The 10,232-nt window shown below is 34.5% G+C and overlaps 1 protein-coding gene across 1 annotated transcript in view; it reads left to right on the top strand.

Annotated features, from left to right (window-relative positions):
* Positions 1–480, top strand: part of LOC144970805 (ER membrane protein complex subunit 1-like) — a 44,098-nt gene extending 43,618 nt beyond the window's left edge. Inside the window, exon 26 of the mRNA XM_078910828.1 lies at positions 134–480. The gene's annotated coding sequence lies outside the window, so the exon portion shown is untranslated. The remainder of the gene's footprint in view (positions 1–133) is intronic.
* The last annotated feature ends 9,752 nt before the right edge of the window (positions 481–10,232 follow it).

The following is a 10,232-nucleotide window of genomic DNA, read 5'->3' on the forward strand; positions in this document are numbered from 1 at the left end:
TACAAGAAAAAAAAACATCCCAAAAAATCAGTTCACTGGGGACTGGTCAGGGTGGACTTGATTTTTTGTGAGGTTTTTTTCTTGTATTTTTCTTTCTTGCTTTGTGTGGCACCTTTCATACACACTTGTTCAGATCTTTATCATGTGATGTTTACATGGTGACTTAATGCGTGTGTTGTTTTGGCATCTCAAAATAATAGGTAATACAATCCAGTGTACCATTTTTATTTTTATTTAGGCTTTAGGGAGCTGTCATTCCGTGTTCTCGAAACTGTCCAATGAGTGTTGGATAATTAGGGGTAGCTTTTATTTAGAGTTAAATATGGTGCTATTGTATAATCGGATTTTTTTTTTTTGTTTGTTTGTTGTTCTTCCCCTTCATTGTGTTAGTCTTGACTAATTATCTGTGTTCATATTTTTATTATTCTCACCACATTTTTTTAAATGATCCATTGAATAAAATAATCAAACCATACACACTAATAGTGGTTATTTGTTGTTGGTTTTTGTTGCTTTTTTTTATTTTTTTGCTTGTGTTTTGTTATTATTTTATTTGCTGTTTGGTTTGTGACATTTAAGGTATGTGAACTGCAATAGACTAATCACGCCATCTTGCAAACCTTGCACTAACCACAACCCTGGATACTGGATGGGGATCCTGACCTCCCATAGCGGGCAGGGAGGTATACACTGTGTCTTCTATCCCCTTATATCTGATTTCCAACATGCTTTCTGTCTTTGTCTTGGAATGAGATTACTTGGTTTTTTTCCTGGCCCTGGTCGAAGTCCTGGCTGGGAGGGAAACAGTCAAATGCATAGTTATTGTTTTGGGAGATGATATTTTTTTCCTTGTAAATCATCTCTCTGTGTATTACTATATTATTATTTTTATAATGTATAATGTAAGCATTTGAGTGTGTTCCTCTTTGTTGGATTTTGTTCTTGTGTCTGGATGAGACTTATAGGTGATCTCAAACTAAGTACATTGGTGATATGCTCTTGGAATCTACATCTGATCCCTCTTTGTTCCCAGTTCCCCTATGACTTACTTTCTCTTGGATGCTTCAATTGGATGGGGTTCCTGGCCTCCCATAGTGGGCAAGGAGGCACTATCACGGGTGGTTGGATGGGAGCATCACCCTTGAATCATATACCTATGATGTTCGCATGGGTGTACGATCCGATAGTGATGTCGTTTCTTCTTCTCTTTACTAGCCTATCCTGCTTCTTTGGTTTGTGATTGTATTTTTGACAGGGGATATTTTTTTTTTCTGTAAATCTTCTGCCTGTTTGTTCTTGGTTATTTATAATTTAGCTTATGATATCTTTAGGTTATCTGGGTGGGGATCCTGACCTCCCATAGCGGGCAGGGAGATACATACTGTGTCTTCTATCCCCTTATATCTGTTTTCCAACATGCTTCCTGTCTTTGTCTTGGAATGAGGTTACTTGGTTTTGTCCTGGCCCTGGTTGGAGTCCTGGCTGGGAGGGAAACAGTCAAATGCATACTAGTTATTGTTTTAGGAGATGATATTTTTTTCCTTGTAAATCATCTCTGTTGTGTATTATTATATTTGTTATTTTTAATATATAGTGCAAGTATTTGAGTGTATTCCTCTTTGTTGGATTTTGTTCTTGTGTCCGGATGAGACTAATAGGTGATCTCAAACTAAGTACATTGGTGGTATGCTCTTGGAATCCACATCTGATTCCTATTTGTTCCTAGTTCCCCTTTGTCTTACTTTTTCTTGGGTGTTTTAATTGTAATTCTAGAACTTTTTACTATCCCATTTTCTTCCTTTTTACTGGCGCTGATATAACCTAAATGTGTTACAAGCGCCGCAAAACCCTTAAAAACATAAAAACAAAACATCTTTAGGTTATGATTTTGATTTACATTTGTACTATTTTTGTTAGATTGCTTGTTTTTTTGTTTCAGCGGTCTCTCATATAACCTCAATTGTGTTGGAAGAGACCTGAAGCAACAAACAAAAAAAAACTATCTTTTATCCTGAGTTGGGTTCCTGACCTCCCATAGTGGGCAGGGGGGTGGGGTACATACTGTCTTCTTTCCCCTTATATCTGTTTTCCAACATGCTTTCTGTCTTTGTCTTGGAAGAGATTACTTGGTTTTGTCCTAGCTGGGAGGGAAACAGTCAAATGCATAGTTATTGTTTTGGGAGATATTTTTTTCCTTGTAAATCATCTCTCTGCTATGTATTATTATATTTGTTAATTTGAATGTATGATGTAAGCATTTGAGTGTATTCCTCTTTGTTGGATTTTGTGCTTGTGTCCGGATGAGACTTATAGGTGATCTCAAACTAAGTACATTGGTGGTGTGCTCTTGGAATCTACATCTGATCCCTATTTGTTCCCATATGTCTTACTTTTTTTGGGTGCTTTAATTGTAATTCTAGAACTTTTTACTATCCCATTTCCTTCCTTTTTACTGGCGCTGATATGACCTAAATGTATTGCAAGCGCAGTAAAACCCTTAAAAACAAAACCCTGGATAACGACATGATTTCTGTGGTCCCAACAATGTCTTTACTCAGAGGTTGCACTAAATTTTACCCCAGTAAAAATATGCATACATTCTAGTTATGAATGAAAAATTTCATTTTTGTCAAATTGATAATTATAATCATCATCATCATCAATTATGGTTGTTTACAAATTGTAGTAAGGTTGACTGGCATTTAAATTCCTTAACAAAATTAGCTGACTGCTTTGTTCTTTCACCGTGTATAAACTATTTTTTTTAATCAAGCAAACACATTTTACAAGAACAATTATTTATTCAAGTGGTGGGGGAAAAAAAGAAGGCAAAGCAACTAAGACAAATAATTGCTTTTACAATTGTAATAGGTGTAAAAAAGATCCATCCAGAGAGAATAAAAACAGCTGAAATGGCTTCACAGAAAGAATTATAATAATTCTCACTCAAATATCTATGAATCATTATTAAGGTACAGATCATAAATTTCCTCTTAATTGAAATGGTGTGTTGTACACATTATAATAATACCACGACAAAACCAGGGTGTTCATTGATCATTGCATATCAGTTTTGTTATATTCATTACTAGATAGACATTGAATGAGAACACATCACAGCAAGTAAGGGATTAATGCTTAAACGGATTTCAAATCTAAAACGTATGCAAAAAAAAAAAGCAATCCATAAAAGGTGATTCTTTGTTCGTTGTCACCATTCAAAATGATTGATTTTAAGGATTTTAGAGCATTCATTACACTTCTACGTTATTTCAACACCATGAAAAAGAAATGGTGGGACAGCCAAAAGTTTATAGACTACAGTTTATGTGCTCTTAAAATTACCCAAGAAAAGTAAGATGAAGGGATAAGATTATACAGAGAACAGACGTAGATCTAAGAGTGATCCATATCTTTAGTTCGTTTGTTTGTTTTTAAGGGTTTTACAGCGCTTGCAAAACATTACGGTCATATCAGCGTCAGTAAAAAGGAATAAAATAGGATAGTAAAAAGTTCGAGAATTACAAATAAAACACTCACGAAAAGGTAAGACAAAGGGGAATTGGTTCTAATAAGAAACAGATGTAGATTCCAAGAGCACACTATCACTTAGTACTTTGAGATCACCTTAATGTCTCAGCACAGGTCCCAACTAAGAGGGAGATTCCAGATAGGGTACAGGGGAGTTAGTTATTCTTATTTGAGAACACAGAAGCTCGGTGAAAGATATAATATAAGGAGATAGGAGAGAAGCAAGTGTGTGGGCCACATTAAAATCCATCGGCCTGGTGGCATAAATGCTAATTCATTTTAACTGATTTAGTTATGGGTTAATAAATGCTTGTTTTTCTTTTGGAGGGGGGGGGGGGTCCATCTAATATAATGAGGCAAGGATAACACAAAATTCTATAAAAAATATTCCATGAATAAAAATATATATTACTAGACTAACAACAATGACTGAGAATTTGGACGTAGGACTAAGGGATTCATGCTTGAGAGACAGATTCAAATATGCTGAAAATCATCGCACCCTGTCACAATTTGTAACTTCTGCAACTACAATGTCCTGCAACCACTCCCATTTAAACATATTATTCACACTTCAATCCAAAATCTATATTATTATGCGCTTATCACCTCTTTTCACAATATTGGTTTCTTCTGCTAATCTTAAGATAGTGATGCGTAGAAAATACAAAGGAAGTCAACAAACGATTGTACAGTTGCACATATGTGACCAGTTGACAGACGAAATGTAAGACAAAGAGGAATGGTACAAATAGGGAACAGATGCAGATTCCAAGAGCATACCATCAGTAGTTAATTTGAGATCACACAAAAGTCTCATCCTGACATAAAGAATTTATCTTGAGCTTCACTGTGCTGAATAAAAAACTCAAGAAGAAAAAGTAAGAGGGGACTTGTTTTGTTTTGTTTTTAAGGGTTTTACGGCGCTTGCAACACATTTAGGTTATATCAGTGCCAGTAAAAAGGAAGAAAATGGGATAGTAAAAAGTTCTAGAATTACAATTAAAGCACCCAAGAAAAAGTAAGACAAAGGGGAACTGAGAACAAATAGGGATCAGATGTAGATTCCAAGAGCATACCACCAATGTACTTAGTTTGAAATCACCTACAAGTCTCATCCAGACGCAAGCACAAAATCCAACAAAGAGGAATACACTCAAATGCTTACATTATACATTCAAAATAAAAATAATAATACATAACAGAGAGATGACTTACAAGGAAAAAAATATCATCTCCCAAAACAATAACTATGCATTTGACTGTTTCCCTCCCAGCTAGGACTCCGGCCAGATCCAGGACAAAACCAAGTAATCTCATTCCAAGACAAAGACAGAAAGCATGTTGGAAAACAGATATAAGGGGATAGAAGATACAGTATGTACCTCCCTGCCCGCTATGGGAGGTCAGGATCCCCACCCAGAGAGGGGACTTGACCAAACAGGAAACTGAAGTAAACCCAATGAGCAATCTATTTATGTGACTACTTTGTTTTTATTTGTTTTTAAAGGTTTTACGGCGTTTGCGGTACATTTAGGTCATATTAGCGCCAGTAAAAAAGAAGAAATTTGGATAGTCAAAAAATAATAGATTTACAATTAAAAGGACACGAGAAAAACTAAGATGGTACAAAAAGAGAATACATGTAGATTCCATGATCACACTATCAGTATTTGTTTTGTTTTTAAGGGTTTTAAGGCGCTTGCAACACATTTAGGTTATATCAGTGCCAGTAAAAAGGAAGAAAATGGGATAGTAAAAAGTTCTAGAATTACAATTAAAGCACACAAGAAAAAGTAAGACATAGGGGAACTGGGGACAAATAGGGATCAGATGTAGATTCCAAGAGCACACCACCAATGTACATAGTTTGAGATCACCTCTAAGTCTCATCCGGACACAAGCACAAAATCCAACCAAGAGGAATACACTCAAATGCTAACATTATACATTGAAAATAACAAATATAAGAATATATAACAGAGAGATGATTTACAAGGAAAAAAATATCATCTCCCAACACAATAACTATGCATTTGACTGTTTCCCTCCCAGCTAGGACCCCGGCCAGGGCCAGGACAAAACCAAGTAATCTCATTCCAAGACAAAGACAGAAAGCATGTTGGAAAACAGTTATAAGGGGATAGAAGACACAGTATGTACCTCCCTGCCCACTATGGGAGGTAGGAACCCCACCCAGACACTATCAGTATACTTAGTTCGAGATCACCTAAAAGTCTCACTCAGACACCAGCACAAGATCCCACTAAGACTAAGAGGAACACACTCAAATGTTTACAAATTATATGTTAAAAATTTTAAAAAATTACAGAGAGAAATTTAATAATTTACAAGGTAAAAAATATAATCTCTCAAAACTATAACTTTATAGACATTCGACTTTCCCTCCCAGCCAGGGTCAGGACAAAACCAAGAAATCTCATTCCAAGACAAAGACAGAAAGCAATTGGAAAACAGACACAGGGAGATAGAAGACACAGGAAGTGACCTCCTTGCCCACTATGGGAGGACAGGAACCGCACCCAGGTGTGACTACTTTCAAATTACCTTTGAATCCCATCAATAAATAAGCACAGGACATAACAAGAGGGGAACGATTAAATACTAACATTATTAACTAACATTAGCTTATAAATATGACAAGAATATGATTTACTCCTAACGGTAAAGAAAAATATATAAATTGACTGTTTCATTCCATGTAAAAAATTCTATCTAAGGCTGGGTAAAACCAAGCTCTCTTTCTAGGAAAATGATAGAAAGCAGTATTGAAAAAAGAAAACATACAAACACATGTGATGAGAAGTTGACCCAGAGATGCCAACTATCACGAAAATCACAAATTTTTAACATTAAATACGAAAGTCAAAATATTCTAAAATTGCACATGTGTGTCATGTTGCAGTTTTTGTTGTGTTGATATAAAGTTGAGTAATTATACAGTATCACAACACTGTAAACAGGTTTACTTATGAAATGGGCACTGCACTGGATTACACTTTTGTTTTGTAATTTTTTGAAAATTGCACTTTTTTTCCCCTCCAAAATTACACATTTCTGATTCTTAAGCTTGGCATTTCTGGTTGACCTTTGCCATCTCCACGGCTGCATAAGCTAAGTTCAAAGGTCAAATATAGCCAAAACGAGATCATGCAAACATAGTCAGTTTTCATACATACAGCAGGTATGACATCAAATCAAATAAATTCATCATTAACTAATCATCACAAGTCACAGTATTCAGTAATGGATTTATTCATTGTAACAACTGTAGTGATAAATATTTATAGTCATGCTTTGGCTTCAAATAACAGGATGATAAAGTACTCATTGGATTCTAGCATGCTTTCAGGTGAACCCAAAAAGTGTGCGGAGTGTGATGAAATACTATGCTTATGGTAGAGATAATGACTTATTATTATGTAGAAAAAATTTGGTCACCCAGGTCCAGCATGGTTTATTTCAGAACGTACTGGAATTTGGCATGCTAGAATCCAACGAGTACTGTAATTGTAATGCAACTGTTAGGAAAATGAATTAAATATTTGGAAAAAAAATGAAATATTAATTAAGCTTAAAAGCACAAAATGCATAACTGCAGTAATTTTTTTGTTTGTTTGTTTGTTGCTTTAGGTCTCTTCCAACACAATTGAGGTTATATGAGAGACCGCTGAAACAAAAAAACAAGCAATCTAACAAAAATAGTACAAATGTAAATCAAAATCATAACCTAAAGATATCATAAGCTAAATTATAAATAACCAAGAACAAACAGGCAGAAGATTTACAGAAAAAAAAATATCCCCTGTCAAAAATACAATCACAAACCAAAGAAGCAGGATAGGCTAGTAAAGAGAAGAAGAAACGACATCACTATCGGATCGTACAAACATGCAAACATCATAGGTATATGATTCAAGGGTGATGCTCCCATCCAACCACCCACTAACTGCAGTAAGCCATATCAAGGAAATATAAAGAAATAAGGAAGAAAATGAAGACCAGAGTTTTCATTCAATTTTAATTTTTGTTTTTTTGTTTTTTTTTGTTAAATAAATAAATGAATGAATGAATGAAATTGTTTGTTATTAAGGGCTTTACGGCGCTTGCAACATATTTAGGTCATATTAGCTCCAGTAAAAAGGAAGAAAAGGGAATAGTCAAAAGATTCTAGATTTACAAATAAAGCACCCAAACAAAAGCAAGACAAGGGGAATAGTACAAATAGGAAACAGATGTAGATTCCCAAAGCACACTATCTGGGTACTTAGACTTAGATTGAGATCACATAAAAGTCTCATCCAGACACAAGCACAGGTCTCCCAAATTATTATTATATATTACACCAAAAAAAATAATTAATACAATGCATAAAAGAGAGATGATTTACATTTACCATAGAAAAAATATTGACTCCCAAAACTCTAACTATACAAGTGACTGTTTCCCTCCCAGCCAGGGTATCCCGCCAGGGCCAGGACAAAACCAAGTAATCTCATTCCAAGGCGAAGATGAAAGCGTGTTGAAAAACAGACATAGGAGGATAGAAGACACAGTAAGTGGCTCCCTGCCCACTATGGGAGGCCAGGGACCCCACCCAGGAATTAATAAAATTGATCGACCAATCAATATATGGAGCAATGAATGAATTGAGCAAATGAGTGGATAGGATTGATGAATATATAGCATTCCTTATAAATACAAGATCCAAGATATCAAAAATATCACAACCCTATCCAAAACAAAACAAATAAACCAATTAATAAATAAAATAAATAAATAAGTAAAATGAATACAGTGACGAAACAAAAGAGGATAGTATGAAAAAAAGCACTATTTGAATCATTATTATTTCATATTTTATTTCAAATTAGGCATTTCAAAAAGAAAATATTCTGGATATTTATATATCTAAATCTAAGTATTTCAATCAGATCAATACCTGTTCTTATAGAAGGTATTCCAAAGAAGAAATATATTGTATATCAGAATTTCTGCACCGATTTTCATAGGAAAATATTTCTATTTCTGTGTTGTTTTTATTTATTTTACGAATGTAGAATAGAACTGATGCCATCTGCAATAGGTATTCCTTGCCAAAAAAAATCTATTTTTTTAAAGGCTTTTGATGTCATTGCAACATTTTAGGTCGATGTCATGAAAATGTAGATGATGGGAATATACTTGTCATGTTTAACATTGAGAATATATGTGGAAGCAAGATATAGGAGAAAGGAAACAAAGGGGACTAGATAAAACAGTGAACAAAGTAGGGTTAAAGTGGGTAATTTCACCACTATTTCGATGTCTCACTTGAAGCCCCTTATGAACTCCCAAAATAACACATTGGGCAACCAAGACCATAACTATAAGTTTACCATGCCAATTAATTTTTATTGTTATGAAGTGTTAACATAGATTTATATTGCACGTTATTGACAATAGGTCTTGTACATATACAGATGGCTTTCAGGTAAATTTGTCACCATTGGCCACAAATTTCTAAGCTTACTTAATCCCAAAGTGTGATTTTAAGCCATTTTATAAACACCATGTTTGTACTCGTACTCTTATATTATCCATCACTGCCTATATACTGGCGTACTCAATTACACAAGAGTCAAATGTGATGATATGTGTAAAGCACATTTTTTGGATGACAGCCAGATACTCACTGACACCAGAATCAAATGATATCTGGTTGATAGAGCTTCATTTAACAGTAATTACTACGAGGATCGTAACAAAATTCCAAAAATCAAAACTTTTAAAAGATCTAAACAGTGTACAAGGGTATATGTTTTTTTTTTTTTGTTTTTAAGGGTTTTACGGCGCTTGCAACACATCTAGGTTATATCAGCGCCAATAAAAAGGAAGAAAATGGGATAGTAAAAAGTTCTAGAATCACAATTAAAGCACTCAAGAGAAAGTAAGTCAAAGGGGAACTGGGAACAAATAGGGATCAGATGTAAATTCCAAGAGCATACCACCAATGTACTTAGTTTGAGATCACCTATAAGTCTCATCCGGACACAAGCACAAAATCCAACAAAGAGGAACACACTCAAATACTTACATTATACATTTAAAATAACACATACAATAATACATAACAGAGAGATGATTTACAAGGAAAAAAATATCATCTCCCAAAACAATAACTATGCATTTGACTGTTTCCCTCCCAGCCAGGACTCCGACCAAGGCCAAGAAAAAAACAAGTAATTTCATTCCAAGACAAAGATAGATATGGAAAACAGATATAAGGGGATAGAAGACACAGTATGTACCTCCCTGCCCGCTATGGGAGGTAAGGATCCCCACCCAGTACAAGGGTATATCATCTGCACCTGACAGGGCAGCGTGGTCATCACGCTAAAGATTAATCATCACTTATGAGAATTTACAGTTTTATTTTCTAATACTGTAAATACATTCATTTTCATTCATCTTACTTTATTTTAATATTTTTGGAACTATGATAAAAAAAAATATAATTTTAATAAACATTCACTGTTTTTTAAATTCAATTCAATTTTTACAGAAGATGATGTTTAGAGTTTACCAGTTGTGACTGGAAAGAGGTTCAATTTTATAAGAATCTTCTTACAATAAGTTATTAGTTGGACGCTACTTTCCTAGTTTTGATTATCAATATTTCATTTAACTTGTTTTAGTCA

Source organism: Berghia stephanieae, chromosome 4 (genome assembly GCF_034508935.2).
Source record: "Berghia stephanieae isolate SIO BIC M18660-M18661 chromosome 4, UCSD_Bste_1.3, whole genome shotgun sequence".
Taxonomy (NCBI): Eukaryota; Metazoa; Mollusca; class Gastropoda; order Nudibranchia; family Aeolidiidae; genus Berghia; species Berghia stephanieae.